Raw genomic sequence first — 22,425 nt, 5'->3', positions numbered from 1 at the left:
TGTATCAATGATTGTATACGAGCTTAAGAATGTGGTACTATTTTTAGGAGTAAGTGAACTTGAGTGTGTTTAACTGTATAGGTGAGTAAATTGGACTGTGTTTAATTACTTGCACGACTGACTAGGTGTGTCAGTACCTCAATGGATGATTGGCGGTGTGTGAGTGTCTATATAGGTGTATAAATGCATATGATAGTCTTGTACGGAGTGACTGTAAGTATGAGTGACTGTACAGGTGAGTGAGTGGAGGTGTATGTAGACCTAAGAGTTAATGAGTGGGTATGTAGTTATTGGTATTGGAGTATCTATGGTTTTCAAAATGGCCGTCTGAAATTTTGAGTCGGTGTATCAAAGGTTATATTAGGGTGTGAGAAAATGCACTAATTTATCACATGGATGATGTCATCAGTGATGTCATCAGTGATGTAATTTGAGATGTCATCAGTGATGTCATCAGTGATGTCACTGACCATGTCATGAGTGATGTAATATGTGACGTCATCAGCAGTGCATTGCGGGGGCGCCAGTTATAGTTAGCTGAACTAACTATAATGGGGGAATTTCTAGGGTTTTGTACGAGGGAAATGTCCAGCTAACTATAACGCCCCTAAAACCTATGGTTTTTTCAGTGAATTTCTAAGGTTTTTTAAATGCCAAAACCTAACTATAACGCCCCTGAAACCTATATATTTATATATATATATATATATATTCACTGAAAAAAACATAGGTTTCAGAGACGTTATAGTTAGAAATTAGCATTTAAAAAAACATTGAAATTCACTGAAAAAACATAGGTTTCAGGCACGTTGTAGTTAGAAATTAGCATTTAAAAAACCTTAGAAATTCACTGAAAAAACCATAGGATTCGGGGACTGTTAGAAATGGGATTTCTGGTTGGCTAAGAATTGCGCCAAAGCCAGGCAGAAACCACAACTCTAAGTCAGGGCTGGGGAGTTACACGCCAAAGATAACCCCTGCTCACCCCTTTGGTAGCTTGGCACGAGCAGTCAGGCTTATCCCGGAGGCAATGTGTAAAGCGTTTGCGTGCGCACACAGCAACAACACCCTAGGCCCACCACAAAAGGAACCCCACACAAGGTTATATATAAAAAATAGTCTTTGTATTACAATAAACACTTTAGATGATAATCACATAATTTACACTGTGCCAACTGGCACTGGGCAGAATTTTACAGGGGAATATTTACACAAGACAGGGCCACATGGACCACTGTCAGAATTAGCACAACTGTAAATGTAGAACATATACAACTGTAACACAAATTATAACTGTAGAGCACAACCAGTAACCACTAGCGCAATAATGACTTCAGCATTATCACAATAGAATCAGGCATAAAACCTATCCTGTATACATCACAGGGGCATAAACACATTATGCAATTTCTCATAAGTCTAACGCATTAGAGCCTACCACCTAAGTATAATTACACTAGGGGCGTATATCACACAGGGAAGTATAATCTCCCTAACAGAAACCTAAACAGGTAAAACAACCTCCTATGCCGAAATCATACCTAGAGGTATAAAACCCAGGGTGCGCAAAATATACTACACACAGTACATTTCCTAACACCATAAGCATTAACACAGGGTGCGCAAAACATACTACACACAGTACATTTCCTAACACCATAAGCATTACCACAGGGTGCGCAAAACATACTACACACAGTACATATCCTAACACCATAAGCATTAAAACACAATAGTACTTCAATCACATTAGGGCCCAGGTTGCGCCAGAACCTAAACGTAGCAGCTGCCCACTATTTGCTGGGCAGCTGGGGACAAGAACAGGGCCTAAACGCTGCAGCTGGCACTAAGTGCTGCGCAGCTGGGGCTCTCAATGGCCCTGGAAATAATGTCAAACGTGGGAGCCACCTAGGCTCTAAAAACAACATGTCCCCCAGTACTGTGGAGCGCACTGGCTCCTGAAATCATTGGGCCAAACAGAAAGAGAACTTGCCCCCAGCGTTGGAGCCGACTGGGGCTCTAGAATAATAATGCCACTTTGGAGCCACGCAGGCTCAGAAATGCAGGAATGCCCCTTTGGAGCCACGCAGGCTCTGAAATGCAGGAATGCCCCTTTGGAGCCACGCAGGCTCTGAAATGCAGGAATGCCCCTTTGGAGCCACGCAGGCTCTGGAAGTCATTATGCCCACGTTGGAGCCACGGGGCTCTTAAAATACATATACCCCCGTTGGAGCAGCCTGCTGCAAGACGGGGCCGCTCAGAGACTAGGGAAAGGCCACTGTGCCTCGTGGGGCACCAACAACACGGAGCCCCCACTTACCGGGCTCTTTTCTTCACACCCGTCCCTCTTCTGGGACCGGGATTTCTCTGGACTCAGCAGGCGGGAGCAGCAGCACTCTTCTCGTGGCGCGGGGCTTCCCTGAACTCCTGGGAGCCCCACGCTGCCATCGTCAGCCTCGATCGCCTGCCTCCCTTCACCCGGGCCCCCTCCTGGGACCCGGGACTTCGCTCTGGAGCAGCGAGGCTCCATACGGCTTTGCTTCAGTGGCGGGCGACTCCTCTTCCGGGGCCTGCAATTCTCGCGCCGCTTCCGCCCCAGCCGCTGGCCCCGCCCACGTCACAGGCAGACTTGCCTGACTTCCGGGCAGCCATGGCTGGGCAGCGGCGGCGATTCTGACTCGGGCAAAATGAGGGGTGGGCTCCCTCCGTCATAACAATGTACAGCGGGGTGGGCACCCGCTTCGGCAGAAGTATAAAGCGGGGTAGGCTCCCGCTGAGGTGAAATTACTCCCATAAGGCAGGGTGGGCACCAGCCGCTATTACTATAAGAACAAGCGGCATGAGCGCGGGGTGGGCACCCGCGAGAGGCACCACGATGCGGGGGAATCCCTACGTCGGGATTCCCTCAGAAGATCGCAGCCCAGCGCTGCAAAGGCAAGGCACAGGCTCCCTATCAAATCCAAGGGGGCCAATTTAAGTTTAAAGTGCTCCCAGGCGCTAGAAGGATGCAAAGGTCCTGGGGCAAAGAGAATCAATCCAAAAAGGTCCCAGGAGTCCCTCAGGCATCCAGGGGCTGGGCAGGGCCCAGGGAGGCAAGCCTTCCCCTGGGCCCCAGCAGCAGCACGCCCCTGGCAGATTCGAGTCCAAGAACAAGAACATTTTCATGGGGTCACAGCCCCTCTTTTATACACAGAATCCTTTGTCTCCAAAGGTGCATGGAAGGGGCGAACCAGATGCAACTGGTTCCTGAGCACTTTGTTTTGCTCAGCCCCTCTCCCTATTCACAGGACAGGCCAGGGACATTAGACGCACCACAGGGGGTGGAGCCCGCATTGTGTGGGGAAAGCCCAGCCCTATTCAGGTCCCAGGTGTACTCCTCCCTGCCATCAACATGCAGCTCTCTCCATTCACCACCGGGGCAGACCCATCCTGACTCCTGGAGCCAGACACACCAGCCAATCGCAAGCCAGACAGTCAACTCACTGCACATTTATTATACAGACAGGCCAGCTTCTAGAAGTGGCACTTCTACACAAGACACTGTAACGCCACACACATCATTGCGCAGCATTCACTCTCATGAGTTCGCACATACCAAACTCGACCCTGCACTCCTCTCACATCAGGACTTAACACGGTCACTCAGATCCCCCATGCATTCCTATGGGAGGGCAGGTCAGTCTCACAAAAACATACACAGAGCGCATGCACTTTCCACTGGGACACAGTGGGAAAGCGCCTAGAGGCCTAAAACCACTAGTACAACATAGGAAAAAGGCTAAGATAATGCAAAAAGTTCTAGGGGTGAACTGGCCAGAAGGGCCAAGTCCAACAGGGACGTTATAGTTAGTTGGACATTTCACTCATACAAAACCAGAGAAATTCAGCCGTTATAATTAGTTCAGCTAACTATAACTCGCGCTCCTGCAATGCACTGCTGATGACGTCACATATTACATCATTCATGACATGGTCAGGGACATCACTGATGACATCACTGGTGACATCTTAAATGATATCACTGATGACATCATCCAGTGACTGTGAGTTTCTTTAAAGTTTGAATATGTTTTATATATATGCTCAGGTGTATTGAAGAATGAGTGGTGTATAAGTGTCTGGATGGAGGATTTACTAGGTGTGTGACTGACTGTGTAAGTGAGTGATTACATGTGTCTTACTGAATGCATGGATTAGTGACTAAACTGTGTGAATGTCTGTATCAGCCTGTCTGTTGTTGTATAAGCTGCTGCATGGGTTGGTCAGTAGCTACATGAGTGTCTATATGGGTTATCGATTGGTTGCCTGAGTGTGTCTGTGGGTGTGTGGGAGGTGTGTGACTCTGTGCATGGATGTTTGAGTGGTTGTTTCACTGGGTGTATGGGTTCAAGAGTGCATGTGGAAAAAGCTGTATGGATGGGTGAGTGTGAGTATGGGTGTGTTGGTGAGTGAATGGATGTATGTCAGTGGCACATGAACACGTAACTACATATGTAAAAGGCAGTGTATGTGAGAGTTGGAGTATATAAATGGCTATAGGTGAGAGTCAGTGATTGTGAGAGTGTCTGTATGGATGAGTGTGTACTTGTATCAGTGATTGTATAAGAGAGTAAGTATATGTTTGTTTCTGTTTGAATAAGTGATGTGGTGTGTGTATAACTGTGTAGGTCAGTAAATGGAAGTGTGATTGATTCTTTGCATGACTGACTAGGTGTGTGAGTAACTCTGGATGAGTGGTGGTGTGTGAGTGTCTGTATAGGTTATGAGTGCATATGATATTGTTGTATCGATGAGTGACTGCATGTATGAGTGATTGTATGGGTGAATGAGTGGATGTGTGTGTAGACCTAGGATTCAGTGAATGTGTATGTAGTAACTGGTATTGGTGTGTCACTGGTTTCAAAAATGGTAGTCTGTATTTTATAGTGGGTGTATCAAAGGTTATATTAGAGTGTGAGGAGGTGCATCAGATTTTCACGTGGATGATGTCATCAATGATGTCATCAGTGATGTCATTTGAGATGTCATCAGTGATGTCATCAGTGATGTCACTGACCATGTCATGAATGTTGTAATATGTGACCTCATCAGCAGTGCATTGCGGGGGCGCAAGTTATAGTTAGCTGAACTAACTATAATGGCAGAATTTCTCTGGTTTTGTATGAGTGAAATGTCCAAATAACTATAACCTCCCTGAAACCTATGGTTTTTTCAGTGAATTTCAATTTTTTTTAAAATGCTCATTTCTAACTATAACGTCCCTGAAACCTATGTTTTTTTTCAGTGAATTTCAAAGGTTTTTTAAATGCTAATTTCTAACTATAACATAGCAGTCGCGTATTCAGAGTGGTGGACAAAGGTGAGCGTGGCCTTCAAACACCTTTTAGCAATCCCACTGTGTGGGATTTACTGGAAGTAACAGGAGGGATAGTTAGCCCCCAACGTCAACCTTGTGGGCTAACTACCCCTAATATTACCTCCAGTAAGTCCCACACAGCAGGATTGCTAATTTGTTATATCAGGCCCCACACCCTCCCGTCAGCACTCTGCAAACGTGCCCCCTGGCGCTTTCTGAGTTGAGGGATTAAGTCTCCTTGAATCCTGACAGTCCCTGGGGGCCAACTAGGCCACCAGGTACCTCCATTAAGCGCCACAGAGCAGCAATGCAGAGAGGTGTAAAAAGGGGCTTGGCCTCAGACCACCTCTCTGCAACGCATCTCTGTGGCACTTACTGGAGGTACCTGGTGGGCTAGTTGGCCCCTAGGGACCCTCAGGATTGAAGGGGACTTAATCCCCCAATTTACAATGTGCCAGGGGGCGCGTTTGCACACTTGCTATGTCAGGCCCCACCTTCTCCCTGCACCACTGTGCAAACACGCTGCCTGGTGCATTGTAAGTTGGGGGATTAAGTCCCCCTGAATTCTGAGGGTCCATGGGGCCAGCTAGCCCACCAAATTCCTCCAGTAAGTTCCACAGAGCTGTGTAGCAGAGAGGTGTAAAAAAGGGGCATGGCCTCAGACCACCTCTCTGCAACGCAGCTCTGTGGCGCTTACTGGAGGTACCTGGGGGCATATTTACAATGAGGCGATAAAAAATTATCGCCGCTTTAGCTGCCGTTTTCGGCCGAAAAGCGGCGATAATTTTATCGCTATATTAGCAAGGTCACGCTAACGTGTGAAACCTTGCTTTAGCGTGGGGATTTCTAACACCCAGCTTTGCATCTCTAATGAGATGCAAAGTGGGCGTTCCTGACCTGACATAATAGGAGAAATGTCGCTTAGCGACATTTCTCCTATCATCAAGCCCCACGCTATGAAGCATAGCGTCAGGAAAAGTAGCGATAACACCTGTTATCGCTACTTTCCTAACACCTGTTTCAGGACTGACTTAGCCATGATATCCTATGGAAGGTGGATATCATGGCTAAGTTTGTGAGTCCTTATCAACTAGCTAACGTGAGATTATCGCTGGGTTTCCAGCGATAATCTCACGTTAGCCAGTTAGCGCTAGGATTTTTATCGCCGATGAGATAAGCGTTGCTAATAGCACGCTATCTCAGCGATAAAAATCGGCGCTAGCCGGCGATAATTATCCAAGCGCTAAATGCGCTCAGCGATAATTATCGCTGGTTGTTGTTGATATGCCCCTCGGTGTGCTAGTTGGCCTCCAGGGACCCTCAGGATTGTAGGGGACTAAATCTCCCAATTTACAATGTGCCAGGGGGCGTGTTTGCACACTTGCTATGTAAGGCCCGCCCTCTTCCTGCACCACTGTGCAAACGCACCCCCTGGCGCCGCAGGTAAGCACCATAGAGCTGCGTTGCAGAGAGGTGTAAAAAGGGGCGTGGTCTCGAAACACCTCTCTGCAACGCAGCTCTGTGGCGCATACTGGAGGTACATGGTGGGCTAGTTGGCCACCAGGGAACCTCAGTATTCAAGGGGAATTAATTCCCCAACTAACAACGCGCCGGGGGGCACGTTTGCTGAGTGCTGCAGGGAAGGGGTGGGGCCTCCGGTGCAATGCCGGCTTTTAAAAAAAACAAATATTTTACAAGGGAGGCTGTGTTGCCCCCTTCTTTTACATTATTTGTGACCCTGGGGACCCCATCCCCCAGGGCCTGCTCTTTTCTTTACATTTAAAAAAAAAATGGGAAGGGGGCCGAGTGGCCCCCATCCTCCGGGGCATGGTCACATATTTAATATTTTATATAAAGGAGGGGGGCTGCATGCCCCCCCTCCCTTGAGCCAGTTCTGGCCCCGGGGATCCGATCCCCCGGGGCATGCCCAATTAGTTAGTTGTATGAGGGAGGAGGGCCGCATGGCCCCCCTCCCCAGGCCGATCTCAACCCTGGGGACCCCATCCCCCGGGGCCTTGCCATTCTTTTTTTTTTTATTAAACAGGAGGGTGCCCACGTGGCGCCCCTCCTGTGCCACTTCTGGCCCCGAGGACCCCATCCCTCGGGGCCGGCCCCATCCACTGGGGACCGTGGAGGGAGCCCCGATTCCCCCATGGTCCCGCCGGCTCCCTGCCTCCTGCGGGAGCCGGCATTGCTTTTCCACAAGGGGAGCTGCTGAAATGCAGCTCCCGTGGTGGAAAAGCAATCCTACTTTGCTTCACTGAAGCGAGAGCAGGTTTCCCTGCTCTCGCTTCAATGAAGAGAAGCACTCCCGCCCCTGCCATAGCAAACAGCAGTGTCCTGGGGGTGGTCAACCCGGGACACTGCAGGAGCTGGCCCTGGGGGTGGCGTTCCCCAGGGCCATGGAGGGCTCCAGCAAGGGGGGGGCGCGTGGCCCCCCCTTTGACAAAATAGCCCCAGGGAAGTGGTGGTCCCCAAGGCTGGGGGCCCGCTATGGACCCCTGAATTTAAATATTGAGTGCCCCAAGGAGGTGGTGGCCCCGGGGCGTGTGGGGGGGACGCGTGCCTGCCCCTGCAGTTTATTTTGAAAGCCCCGGAGAGGTGGCGGTCCCCGGGGCTGCGGGGGTTCCCACAGGCCTCCGCTAATTAATTGGCATTGCCCACGTGACCCGGCCCACCCGGGGGCTGTTTGAAAACGAAGCGCAGGAGCCCGTGTGTCATTTTAAAAAATAATTTAGGCGGGATTCGCGACCCCAACGCGATTTCTGCCAAAATTATAAAAAAATATGTTTTTTTGGGCCCTGGGGGTCCTTGTGGGACCCCCTGAGCAGGTCTAGGGGGTCAGGGTGTTTCTACCCTGCCCCCTTTTCTTGTTTTTTTAACCTCTTTTTTCTGTTTTCTTGTGACTCGGTTCTACCGAGTCACAAAATAGCTGCCAATACTTCCTGGTTTGGAGTGTTGGCAGCCAATGAGAATGAAGCTCGTGGTCGGGAGAGTTCGCGAACCCAACACCGTCCCTAGATATCGAAACTTTTTCTTTTTCTAATTTCTCAGGATCTACTGAAGGGATTTACACCATTTAACAAAAAGGGATCCTTCTGAATGAAGACCTACCTTTTTGCCAAATTTGGAGTAATTCCGTTCAGCAGTTTGGGCTGTAGCTTTGTCTAAAATTTCCTACGGAAAATAACAATGGGGAAAACACGTTTTGGGACCCCCTTTTTCTCGGCCCCCGCTTGACGAATCAACCCGAAACTTTCAAGACAGGAGCTGACCGGAGTGCCCCACTAGTTTTGAAAATTTTGCAAAGATTCATCAAACGACGCCAAAGTTATTGGGAACACAAAAAATGCTTTTCCTATGGAAACTAGGTCCTAACTATAACTACCTACTGCGCCTGCCGGTTGGGAATATATGGAGTTACGTCACTCTTGCACCATGCAATTTGGTGCATGCAGGACACATGCCTAAAATGCTATTTATGAAGCCACGCAAGGCCACCTTGTGTGTCCCTGAGTGGTTTAATACTCAGGAGTAACACAACGCAGTGCAACTCCCACAGATTAACCCCTTCAGTGCCCATGACGAGCTGGACTCGTCATGGGCCGCGGTGGCGCTGTGCCCATGACGAGTCCAGCTCGTCATAGACCCCGCCCGCTAATTCAACGGCCGGCACAGGGCGGGGAAAGGGGCGGGCACTGAAGGGGTTAAGATGCATTCCCAGATTTACAAAACTGGTAGACCTGGGAATCTGCCAAAATGATACGCCTTCCCAGGTGAGGCGTAACAAGGAGAAATATTTGTATTTCTCCTTGTTACTCCCTCTTTCAATGTGTGCTGCATTCGGCAGCACACATAGAAAGATAAAAATGCCTCTCAGGATTGTTTTTGTGCAAGACGGTGCCCCTTCCTACACACAAACAATCCTTACAACGCAGACACCCTTGCACCATGTTGACAGGGTATCTGTGTTGGTGCTAGGCAGCCAAAATGGCACCAGCACAGAAGCAGATGGAGGAATGTCCCATATGAGAGCATATACCACTAATGCACGTGGCTCTAGGCGCAGGCAGAGCGCACATACACTGGTGCGCACGGCTCCAGAGTAGAACACAGTACACTGGCACACGCAGTGCTGTATGGAGCGGGCACAGGACACTGATGCACACAGCTGTAGGTGCAAGCGGAGGGCAATGTACACTGGTCTGCATGGCTCTGGATGCAAGTGAAGGGCACTGTATACTGGTGCATACGGCTCTAGGTGGAGGGAAGAACACACTGCTGTGTACGGCTGTAGGAAAAGACACAGTACACTGTTGCACATAGCTCTAGGCAGAGGGAACAGTACACTGGTGTGCACGGCTCTAAGTGGAGGGCACAATACACAGATGTGCACAGCTCTAGGGTAGGGGAGAACACACTGATGTGCACAGCTCTCGCTGGAGGGCAGAGTACGATGATGGGTATGGCTCTAAGGTAGGGCAGAGTACACTGATGTGCACAGCTCTAGGTAGAGGGCATAGTTCACTGGTGCACTCGGCTCTAGGCGGAGGGCATAGTACACTGGTGATTAAGGCTTTAGGCGCAGGGGAAAGGCACAGTACACTGGTGTGCACAGTTCTAGGTGGAGGGCACAGTACACCGGTGTGACCAGCTCTAGGTGGAGGGCACAGTTCACTGGTGTGCACAGCTCTAGGGTAGGGCACCGTACACTGGTGCACACGGCTCTAGGTGGAGGGCACAGTACACTGGTGCGCAGGGCTCTTGGTAGAGGGCACAGTACACTGGTTTGCACAGCTCTAGGTGGAGGGCACAGTACACTGGTGCGCATGGCTCTAGGGTAGGGCACAGTACACTGATGCACACAGCTCAAGGTGGAGGGCACAGTACCCTGGTGTGCATGGCTCTAGTGTAGGGCACAGTACACTGGTGTGCACAACTTTAGTGTAGGGCACAGTACACTGGTGCACACGGCTCTAGATGGAGGGTACAGTACACTGGTGCCTATGGCTCTAGATGGAGGGCACAGTACACTGGTGCCTATGGCTCTAGATGGAGGGCACAGTACACTGCTGCCTATGGCTCTAGGTGGAGGGCACAGTACACTGGTGTGCACAGCTCTAGGTGGAGGGCACAGTACACTGGTGCCTATGGCTCTAGACGGAGAGCACAGTACACTGGGGTGCACAGCTCTAGGTGGAGGGCACAGTACACTAGTGTGCACAGCTCTGGGTGGAGGGCACAGTACACTGGTGCGCACAGCTCTAGGTGGATGGCACTGTACACTGGTGCCTATGGCTCTAGATGGAGGGCACAGTACACTAATGTGCACGGCTCTAGGTGGAGGGCACAGTACACTGGTGTGCACGGCTCTAGGTGGAGGGCACAGTACACTGGTGCGCACAGCTATAGGAGGATAGGTGGAGGGCAGACTACACTGATGTGCACGGCTCTAGGTGGAGGACACAGTACACTGGTGCGCACTGCTCTAGGTGGAGGACACAGTACACTGGTGCGCACTGCTCTAGGTGGAGGACACAGTACACTGATTCACACGGCCCTAGGGTAGGGCACAGTACACTGGTGCGCACGGCCCTAGGGTAGGGCACAGTACACTGGTGTGTACAGCTCTAGGGTAGGGCACAGTACACTGGTGCGCACGGCTCTAGATGGAGGGCGCAGTCCAGTGTTGTGCATGGCTCTAGTGTAGGGCACAGTACACTGGTGTGCACAGCCCTAGGGTAGGGCACAGTACACTGGTGTGCACGGCTCTGGGAGGAGGGCACAGTACACTGGTGTGCACAGCTCTAGGGTAGGGCACAGTACACTGGTGCACACAGCTCTAGGTGGAGGGCACAGTACACTGGTGTGCACAGCTCTAGGGTAGGGCACAGTACACTGGTGTGCATGGCTCTAGGTGGAGGGCACAGTACACTGGTGCGCATCGCTATAGGTGGATAGGTGGAGGGCAGACTACACTGATGTGCACAGCTCTAGGTAGAGGGCACAGTACACTGGTGCATAAGGCTTTAGGCGCAGGAGGTGTGCACAGCTCTAGGTGGATAGGTGGAAGACACAGTACACTGGTGCATATGGCTCTAGGTGGAGTACATGGTACACTGGTGTGCATGGCTCTAAGTGGATAGGTGGAGGGCACAGTGCACTGATGGGAATGGCTAGGTGGATAGGCAGAGGGCACAGTACACTGATACACACTGGTTTAGGCATTGGCAGTGGGTACAGTACATTGATGCTCATTGATTTAGGTGCAGGTGGAGGGCACAGTCGACATGTGCACATGGCTCTAGGTGGAGGGCACAGTACACTGATGCGCACGGCTCTAGGTGGAGGGCACAGTACACTGGTGTGCACAGCTCTAGGGTAGGGCACAGTACACTGGTGTGCATGGCTCTCGGTGCAGGGCACAGTACACTGGTGTGCATGGCTCTAGGTGGAGGGCACAGTGCACTGATGGGTATTTCTCTAGGTGGATAGGTGGAGGGCACAGTGCACTGATGGGTATGCCTCTAGGTGTATAGGTGGAGGGCACAGTGCACTGATTGGTATGGCTCTAGGTGGATAGGTGGAGGGCACAGTACACTGATACGCACAGGTTTAGGCGCAGGCAGTGTGTACAGTGCATTGATGCACATGGATTTAGGTGCAGGTGGAGGGCACAGTGCACTGGTGCGCACAGCTCTCGGTGGAGGGCCCAACACACTGGTGTGTACGGCTGTAGGGTAGGACACAGTACACTGTTGCGCATGGCTCTAGGCGTAGGGAACAGTACATTGGTGTGCACTGCTCTAAGTGGATGGCACAGTACACAAGTGTGCACAGGTCTAGGGTAGGACACAGTACATTGGTGTGCACGGCTCTAGGGTAGGGCACAGTACATTGGTGTGCACAGCTCTAAGTGGATAGGTGGAGGGCACAGTACACTGGTGTGCACAGCTCTAGGGTAGGGCACAGTACATTGGTGTGCACGGCTCTAGGTGGATAGGTGGAGGGCACAGTACACTGATACACACAGGTTTAGGTGCAGGCAGTGGGTACAGTACATTGATGCTCATGGCTTTAGGTGCAGTTGGAGGGCACAGTAGACATATGCACATGGCTCTAGGTGGAGGGCACAGTACACTGATGCACACTGCTCTAGGTGGAGGGCACAGTACACTGGTGCGCACAGTTCTAGGTGGAGGGCACAGTACACTGGTACGTACTGGTTTAGGTGGAGAGCACAGTATACTGGTTCACACTGCTCTAGGTGGAGGGCACAGTGCACTGATGGGTATGGCTCTAGTTGGAGAGGTGGAGGGCACAGTGCACTGATGAGTATGGCTCTAGGTGGAGAGGTGGAGGGCACAGTGCACTGATGAGTATGGCTCTAGGTGGAGAGGTGGAGGGCACAGTGCACTGATACACACAGGTTTAGGTGCAGGCAGTGTGTGCAGTACATTGATGATAATGGATTTAGGTGCAGGTGGAGGGAACAGTGGACTTGTGCACATGGCCCTGGGTGGGGGGCACAGTACACTGATGCACACTGCTCTTGGTGGAGGGCACAGTACACTGATGCACATGGCTCTAGGTGGAGGGCACAGTACACTGGTGCACATGGCTCTAGGTGGAGGGCACAGTACACTGATGCACACTGCTCTTGGTGGAGGGCACAGTACACTGATGCACACTGCTCTTGGTGGAGGGCACAGTACACTGATGCACATGGCTCTAGGTGGAGGGCACAGTACACTGATGCACACTGCTCTTGGTGGAGGGCACAGTACACTGATGCACACTGCTCTTGGTGGAGGGCACAGTACACTGATGCACATGGCTCTAGGTGGAGGGCACAGTACACTGATGCACACTGCTCTCGGTGGAGGGCACAGTACACAGGTGCGCACGGCTCTCGGTGGAGGGCACAGTACACTGATGCACATGGCTCTAGGTGGAGGGCACAGTACACTGATGCACACTGCTCTTGGTGGAGGGCACAGTACACTGATGCACACTGCTCTTGGTGGAGGGCACAGTACACTGATGCACATGACTCTAGGTGGAGGGCACAGTACACTGATGCACACTGCTCTTGGTGGAGGGCACAGTACACTAGTGCGTACTGGTTTAGGTGGAGAGCACAGTATACTGGTTCACACTGCTCCAGGTGGAGGGCACAGTGCACTGATGGGTATGGCTCTAGTTGGAGAGGTGGAGGGCACAGTGCACTGATGAGTATGGCTCTAGGTGGAGAGGTGGAGGGCACAGTGCACTGATGAGTATGGCTCTAGGTGGTGAGGTGGAGGGCACAGTGCACTGATGAGTATGGCTCTAGGTGGTGAGGTGGAGGGCACAGTGCACTGATGAGTATGGCTCTAGGTGGTGAGGTGGAGGGCACAGTGCACTGATGAGTATGGCTCTAGTTGGATAGGTGGAGGGCACAGTGCACTGATGAGTATGGCTCTAGGTGGTGAGGTGGAGGGCACAGTGCACTGATGAGTATGGCTCTAGGTGGAGAGGTGGAGGGCACAGTGCACTGATACGCACAGGTTTAGGTGCAGGCAGTGTGTGCAGTACATTGCTGATCATGGATTTAGGTGCAGGTGGAGGGAACAGTGGACTTGTGCACATGGCCCTGGGTGGGGGGCACAGTACACTGATGCACACTGCTCTTGGTGGAGGGCACAGTACACTGATGCACACTGCTCTCGGTGGAGGGCACAGTATGCAGGTGTGCACGGCTCTAGGTGGAGGGCACAGTACACTGGTGCGCACAGCTCTAGGTGGAGAGCACAGTATACTGGTTCACACTGCTCTAGGTGGAGAGCACAGTACACTGATGCACACTGCTCTCGGTGGAGGGCACAGTACACAGGTGCGCACGGCTCTAGGTGGAGGGTACAGTACACTGGTGCGCATGGCTCTAGGTGTAGGCCACAGTACACTGGTGCGCACGGCTCTCGGTGGAGGGCACAGTACACTGATGCACATGGCTCTAGGTGGAGGGCACAGTACACTGATGCACACTGCTCTTGGTGGAGGGCACAGTACACTGATGCACACTGCTCTTGGTGGAGGGCACAGTACACAAGTGCGCACGGCTCTAGGTGGAGGGTACAGTACACTGATGCACACTGCTCTTGGTGGAGGGCACAGTACACTGGTGCGTACTGGTTTAGGTGGAGAGCACAGAACACTCGTGCAGACTGCTCTAGGTGTAGGCCACAGTACACTGGTGCACACTGGACTAGTTGGAGGGGACAGTACGCTAGTGCGCATGGCTCCAGGTGGAGGGCACAGTACACTGGTGCACACAGCTTTAGGCACAGGTAGAGGGCACAGTACACTGATGCACACACGTTTCGTTGCAGGCGAAGGGCACAGTGAATTGGTGCGCACAGCTTTAGGCGCAGTTGGTGGGCCTAGTACACTGGTTCGCACAGCTCCACAGTCTTTGCTTGCCCCGCCTCATCAATCAATGCGTGGCGCAGTCTTTGCTAGGCTGACATCATCAATCGATGTGTGATGCAGTCTTTGCTAGGCCTGAATCATCTATCCATGCATGACGCAGTCTTCTCTAGACCTGCATCATATATCGATGCATGACGCAGTCTTCTCTAGGCCCGAATCATCAATGCAAGATGCAGTCTTTGCTGGGCCTGCATCATATATCGATGCGTGATGCAGTCTTCGCTATGCCTGAATCATCAATCAATGTGTGACGCAGTCTTTGCTAGGCCTGCATCATCAATCGATACGCGGTGCAGTCTGCTAGGGCCTCCTCATGTGACGCAGACTTCTCTAGACCTATCTCATCAATCGTGACAGAGTCTTCGCTGGTTTCACATCATCATTCGATGCGTGACACTGTCTTTGCTATGCCCACTTCGTCAATTAATGCGTGAGGCAGTCTTTGCCAGGCCTGCATCATCAATCGATGTGTGACGCAGTCTTCGCTAGGCCCACATCATCAATCAATCCGTGATGCAGTCTTTGCTAGCCCTCCATCATATAGCGATGTCTAATGCAGACTTTGCTATACTCGCCGCATCAATTGATGCGTGACACAGTCTTTGCTAGACCCCCTCATCAATTGATGCGTGACACAGTCTTTGCTAGACCCCCCCTCATCAATTGCTGCATGATGCAGTCTTCACTATGCCTGCATCATCAATCGATGCGTGACGCAGTCTCCTGTAGGCCACCTCATCAATCCATGCATGACTTCGTCTTTGCTAGGTCCGTGTCATCAATCGAGGAATGACACAGTCTTTACTAGCTCAGCTTATCTCTGATGGGCTCCCCCCTTCCTTCCACAGGTTCACACTTTTCAGTAGTACTTTGAGGGAGGTAAATTGGGAGGAGGGGGGCAGCAGGAACACACGGCCTGGCCCTTTAGACTCTTAAAGTGAGCGGGAAAGCAGTGAGGGGTCCATGGTTAGAGTGGGGGCGTTGCAATCATAATTTTGAATGGTGGTCCTGAAGTAGTGCGAGTTGGAGGGGTGTTATAGCACAGTCCCCATACTAACAGCTCCACTGGGCAGGTGCATGTGCGCCTTGATGGTCACCCCATTCCTATCCCAGCCCCCCTGCACCAAGGCAACGTCATGCTCAAGCGCAATGTGTAGTTACAGCCTCATTACATAGAATCGTATTACAGGAAGTGAAGCGGAGCAGTGAGTAAGGGCTGTGAGGTGGGACGGTGGGTAAGGGGCCCCTCCTGTGGTGTTTCAGGGTGTGAGGTGGGATGGCGGTTAAGGGGCCCATCTTGCACGCCATGAAGTGGTGGTTTCAGTCAGCAAGCAGTGCATGAGGAAGACCCTGTGCTTTGCTTATCCGAAAAGCTGGGATGGCAAGAGGCTCGTTCTCTGCAGTGCCAGGCTGTGAGGTGGACTAGGGAAGGGCTCATCGTCTGCAGTGCCAGGCTGTGAGGTGGACTATGGAAGGGCTCACCCTCTGCAGTGCCAGGCTGTGAGGAGGACTAGGGAAGGGTTCACCCTCTGCAGTGCGAGGCTGTGAGGAGGACTACGGAAGGGCTCACCCTATACAGTGCCAGGGTGTGAGGTGGACTAGGGAAGGGCTCATCATCTGCAGTGCCAGGCTGTGAGGTGGACATCGTCTGCAGTGCCAGGCAGTGAGGTGGACTAGGGAAGGGCTCATGGGCTGCAGTGCCAGGCTGTGAGGTGGACTAGGGAAGGGTTCACCCTCTGCAGTGCCAGGCTGTGAGATGGACTAGGGAAGGGCTCATCATCTGCAGTGCCAGGCTGTGAGGTGGACTAGGGAAGGGCTCATCGTCTGCAGTGCCAGGCTGTGAGGTGGACTAAGGAAGGGCTCACCCTCTGCAGTGCCAGGCTGTGAGGTGGACTAGGGAAGGGTTCATCATCTGCAGTGCCAGGCTGTGAGGTGGAGTAGGGAAGGGTTCATCCTCTGCAGTGCCAGGCTGTGAGGTGGAGTAGGGAAGGGCTCGTCCTCTGCAGTACCAGTCTGTGAGGTGGACTAGGAAAGGGCTCGTCCTCTGTACTGCCAGGCTGTGTGGTGGACTATGGAAGGGCTCATCCTCTGCAGTGCCAGGCTGTGAGGTTGACTAGTGAAGGGCTCGTCCTCTGCAGTGCCAGGCTGTGAGGTGGACTAGGGAAGGGTTCATCGTCTGCAGTGCCAGGCTGTAAGGTGGACTAGTGAAGGGCTCGTCCTCTGCAGTGCCAGGCTGTGAGGTGGAGTAGGGAAGGGCTCATCCTCTGCAGTGACAGGCTGTGAGGTGGACTACGGAAGGGCTCACCCTCTGCAGTGCCAGGCTGTGAGGTGGATTAGGGAAGGGCTCACTCTGCAGTGCCAGGCTGTGAGGTGGACTAGGGAAGGGCTCACCCTCTGCAGTGCCATGCTGTGAGATGGACTAAGGAAGGGCTCATCGTCTGCAGTGCCAGGCAGTGGTATGGACTAGAGAAGGGCTCATTGTCTGCAGTGCCAGGCAGTGAGGTGGACCAGAGAAGTGCTCATCGTCTGCAGTGCCAGGCACTGAGGTGGACCAGAGAAGTGCTCATCGTCTGCAGTGCCAGGCAGTGAGGTAGACTAGAGAAGGGCTCATCGTCTTTAGTGCCAGGCTGTGAGGTGGACTAGGGAAGGGCTCACCCTCTGCAGTGTCAGGCTATGAGGTGGACTAGAGAAGGGTTCATCGTCTGCAGTGCCAGGCTGTGAGGTGGACTAGAGAAGAGCCCATCATCTGCAGTGCCAGGCAGTGATGTGGACTAGGGAAGGGCTCATCCTCTGCAGTGCCAGGCAGTGAGGTGGACTAGGGAAGGGCTCACCCTCTGGAGTGCCAGGCTGCGAGGTAGGCTAGGGAAGGGCTCCTCGTCTGCAGTGCCAGGCTGTGAGGTGGACTAGGGAAGGGATCACCCTCTGGAGTGCCAGGCTGTGAGGTAGACTAGGGAAGGACTCCTGGTCTGCAGTGCCAGGCTGTGAGGTGGACTAGGGAAGGGCTCAACATCTGCAGTGCCAGGCTGTGAGGTGGACTAGAGAAGGGCTCCCCCTTTGCAGTGCCAGGCTGTGAGATGGACTAAGGATGGGCTCATCATCTGCAGTGCCAGGCAGTGGGGTGGACTAGAGAAGGGCTCATCGTCTGCAGTGCCAGGTAGTGAGGTGGACCAGAGAAGGGCTCATCGTCTGCAGTGCCAGGAGGTGAGGTGGACTAGAGAAGGCTTATCGTCTGCAGTGCCAGGCAGTGCGGTGGACTAGAGAAGGGCTCATCGTCTGCAGTGTCAGGCAGTGAGGTGGACCAGAGAAGGGCTCATCGTCTGCAGTGCCAGGAGGTGAGGTGGACTAGAGAAGGCTCATCGTCTGCAGTGCCAGGCAGTGAGGTGGACCAGAGAAGGGCTCATCGTCTTCAGTGCCACGCTGTGCGGTGGACTAGAGAAGGGCTCATCGTCTGCAGTGCCAGGCTGTGAGGTGGACTAGGGAAGGGCTCACCCTCTGCAGTGACAGGCAATGAGGTGGGCTAGGGGAGGGCTCATTGTCTGCAATGCCAGGCTGTGAGGTGGACTAGGGAAGGGTTCATCGTCTGCAGTGCCAGGCAGTGAGGTGGGCTAGGGGAGGGCTCACCCTCTGCAGTGCCAGGCAGTGAGGTGGACTAGGGAAGGGCTCACCCTCTGCAGTGCCAGGCAGTGAGGTGGGCTAGGGGAGGGCTCACCCTTTGCAGTACCAGGCAGTGAAGTGGACTAGGGAAGGGCTCACCCTCTGCAGTGCCAGGCAGTGAGTTGGACCAGAGAAGGGCTCCCCCTCTGCAGTGCCAGGCAGTGAGGTGGGCTAGGGGAGGGCTCCCCCTCTGCAGTGCCAGGCAGTGAGGTGGGCTAGGGAAGGGTTCATTGTCTGCAGTGCCAGGCAGTGAGGTGGGCTACGGGAGGGCTCACCCTCTGCAGTGCCAGGCAGTGAGGTGGACTAGGGAAGGGCTCACCCTCTGCAGTGCCAGGCAGTGAGGTGGACTAGGGAAGGGCTCATCATCTGCAGTGCCAGGCAGTGAGGTGGACTACGGAAGGCCTCCCCCAACTGCAGTGCCAGGCTGTGAGGTGGATTAGGGAAGGGCTCATCCTCTGCAGTGCCAGGCTGTGAGGTGGACTAGGGAAGGGCTCACCCTCTGCAGTGCCATGCTGTGAGATGGATTAAGGAAGGGCTCATCGTCTGCAGTGCCAGGCAGTGGTATGGACTAGGGAAGGGCTCAACATCTGCAGTGCCAGGCTGTGAGGTGGACTAGAGAAGGGCTCCCCCTTTGCAGTGCCAGGCTGTGAGATGGACTAAGGATGGGCTCATCATCTGCAGTGCCAGGCAGTGGGGTGGACTAAAGAAGGGCTCATCGTCTGCAGTGCCAGGCAGTGAGGTGGACCAGAGAAGGGCTCATCGTCTGCAGTGCCAGGAGGTGAGGTGGACTAGAGAAGGCTTATCGTCTGCAGTGCCAGGCAGTGAGGTGGACCAGAGAAGGGCTCATCGTCTGCAGTGTCAGGCAGTGAGGTGGACCAGAGAAGGGCTCATCGTCTGCAGTGCCAGGAGGTGAGGTGGACTAGAGAAGGCTCATCGTCTGCAGTGCCAGGCAGTGAGGTGGACCAGAGAAGGGCTCATCGTCTTCAGTGCCAGGCTGTGCGGTGGACTAGAGAAGGGCTCATCGTCTGCAGTGCCAGGCTGTGAGGTGGACTAGGGAAGGGCTCACCCTCTGCAGTGACAGGCAATGAGGTGGGCTAGGGGAGGGCTCATCGTCTGCAGTGCCAGGCAATGAGGTGGGCTAGGGGAGGGCTCACCCTCTGCAGTGCCAGGCAGTGAGGTGGACTAGGGAAGGGCTCACCCTCTGCAGTGCCAGGCAGTGAGGTGGGCTAGGGGAGGGCTCACCCTTTGCAGTACCAGGCAGTGAAGTGGACTAGGGAAGGGCTCACCCTCTGCAGTGCCAGGCAGTGAGTTGGACCAGAGAAGGGCTCCCCCTCTGCAGTGCCAGGCAGTGAGGTGGGCTAGGGGAGGGCTCCCCCTCTGCAGTGCCAGGCAGTGAGGTGGGCTAGGGAAGGGTTCATCGTCTGCAGTGCCAGGCAGTGATGTGGGCTATGGGAGGGCTCACCCTCTGCAGTGCCAGGCAGTGAGGTGGACTAGGGAAGGGCTCACCCTCTGCAGTGCCAGGCAGTGAGGTGGACTAGGGAAGGGCTCATCATCTGCAGTGCCAGGCAGTGAGGTGGACTACGGAAGGCCTCCCCCAACTGCAGTGCCAGGCTGTGAGGTGGATTAGGGAAGGGCTCATCCTCTGCAGTTCCAGGCTGTGAGGTGGACTAGGGAAGGGCTCACCCTCTGCAGTGCCATGCTGTGAGATGGATTAAGGAAGGGCTCATCGTCTGCAGTGCCAGGCAGTGGTATGGACAGGAGAAGGGCTCATTGTCTGCAGTGCCAGGCAGTGAGGTGGACCAGAGAAGCGCTCATCGTCTGCAGTGTCAGGAAGTGAGGTGGACCAGAGAAGGGCTCATCGTTTGCAGTGCCAGGAGGTGAGGTGGACTAGAGAAGGCTCATCGTCTGCAGTGCCAGGCAGTGAGGTGGACCAGAGAAGGGCTCATCGTCTTCAGTGCCAGGCTGTGAGGTGGACTAGAGAAGGGCTCATCGTCTGCAGTGCCAGGCTGTGAGGTGGACTAGAGAAGGGCTCACCCTCTGCAGTGCCAGGCAGTGACGTGGACTAGGGAATGGCTCATCGTCTGCAGTGCCAGGCAGTGAGGTGGACTAGGGAAGGGCTCACCCTCTGCAGTGACAGGCAATGAGGTGGGCTAGGGGAGGGCTCATCGTGTGCAGTGCCAGGCTGTGAGGTGGACTAGGGAAGGGTTCATCGTCTGCAGTGCCAGGCAGTGAGGTGGGCTAGGGGAGGGCTCACCCTCTGCAGTGCCAGGCTGTGAGGTGGACTAGGGAAGGGCTCACCCTCTGCAGTGCCAGGCAGTGAGGTGGGCTAGGGGAGGGCTCACCCTCTGCAGTACCAGGCAGTGAGGTGGACTAGGGAAGGGCTCACCCTCTGCAGTGCCAGGCAGTGAGTTGGACCAGAGAAGGGCTCCCCCTCTGCAGTGCCAGGCAGTGAGGTGGGCTAGAGGAGGGCTCACCCTCTGCAGTGCCAGGCAGTGAGGTGGGCTAGGGAAGGGTTCATCGTCTGCAGTGCCAGGCAGTGAGGTGGGCTACGGGAGGGCTCACCCTCTGCAGTGCCAGGCAGTGAGGTGGACTAGGGAAGGGCTCACCCTCTGCAGTGCCAGGCAGTGAGGTGGACTAGGGAAGGGCTCACCCTCTGCAGTGCCAGGCAGTGAGTTGGACCAGAGAAGGGCTTCCCCTCTGCAGTGCCAGGCAGTGAGGTGGGTTAGGGGAGGGCTCACCCTCTGCAGTGCCAGGCAGTGAGGTGGGCTAGGGGAGGGCTCACCCTCTGCAGTGCCAGGCTGTAAGCTGGGCTGCAATGGGCCTCATCCTCAGCCGTGCTGGTGCTGAGCAGTGCCTGAGGCCTTCACAGTCAGAGACAGGCTATGTGTCGGGGTGGTGACGTGCCAGCGTGGAAGGCTGTGTCTCACTGACTAATGCTGGCTGCTGCTGTGGTTGATCTGCTGCCCTCAGTCTCTCTGCTGATGAGGAATGATCCCTCCACAGGCTCTGGCGCCAGTGAGGCAGGCGTTACCATGGCAACAGGTACACTACTGCTGCTGCGGCGCAGGGGATCTCTCTCTCTCTCTCTCTCTCTCACGCCCACAGAGCCCCATATGAGCACACGTGTGGCTTCTAGACACAGATGCTCTCTCGTCTATGTCTAATGGGTACAGCGACCCAGGCTGTCGAATGAACGCACACAACACTATTGCATACACACAATCTTATATACATACACATACTGTCCTATGTTCACACCCGAGCAGTCTTATGGCCGCACACAATCTCATAGACATACACAGACTATTTTATGATCAAACGCCTGCAGTCTCATGGACGCACACAATGTTATAGACAGAGACTGTCTTATGATCACACTCGTGCAGTCTTGTGGACGGACACAATCTTATCGACACAGCCTGTCTTATGATCACACTCGTGCAGTCTTATGGACGGACACAATCTTATAGACACAGGCTGTCTTATGATCACACTCGTGCAGTCTTATGGACGGACACAATCTTATAGACACAGGCTGTCTTATGATCACACTCGTGCAGTCTTATGGACGGACACAATCTTATAGACACAGGCTGTCTTATGATCACACTCGTGCAGTCTTATGGACGGACACAATCTTATAGACACAGGCTGTCTTATGATCACACTCGTGCAGTGTTGTGGACGGACACAATCTTATAGACACAGGCTGTCTTATGATCACACTCGTGCAGTCTTATGGACGGACACAATCTTATAGACACAGGCTGTCTTATGATCACACTCGTGCAGTCTTATGGATGGACACAATCTTATAGACACAGGCTGTCTTATGATCACACTCGTGCAGTCTTATGGACGGACACAATCTTATAGACACAGGCTGTCTTATGATCACACTCGTGCAGTGTTGTGGACGGACACAATCTTATAGACACAGGCTG

The sequence above is a fragment of the Triturus cristatus genome, chromosome 5_2 (genome assembly GCF_964204655.1).
Source record: "Triturus cristatus chromosome 5_2, aTriCri1.1, whole genome shotgun sequence".
Lineage (NCBI taxonomy): Eukaryota > Metazoa > Chordata > Amphibia > Caudata > Salamandridae > Triturus > Triturus cristatus.
The sequence above is the reverse complement of the archived record's forward strand: the minus strand, read 5'-3'. Positions refer to the sequence as shown.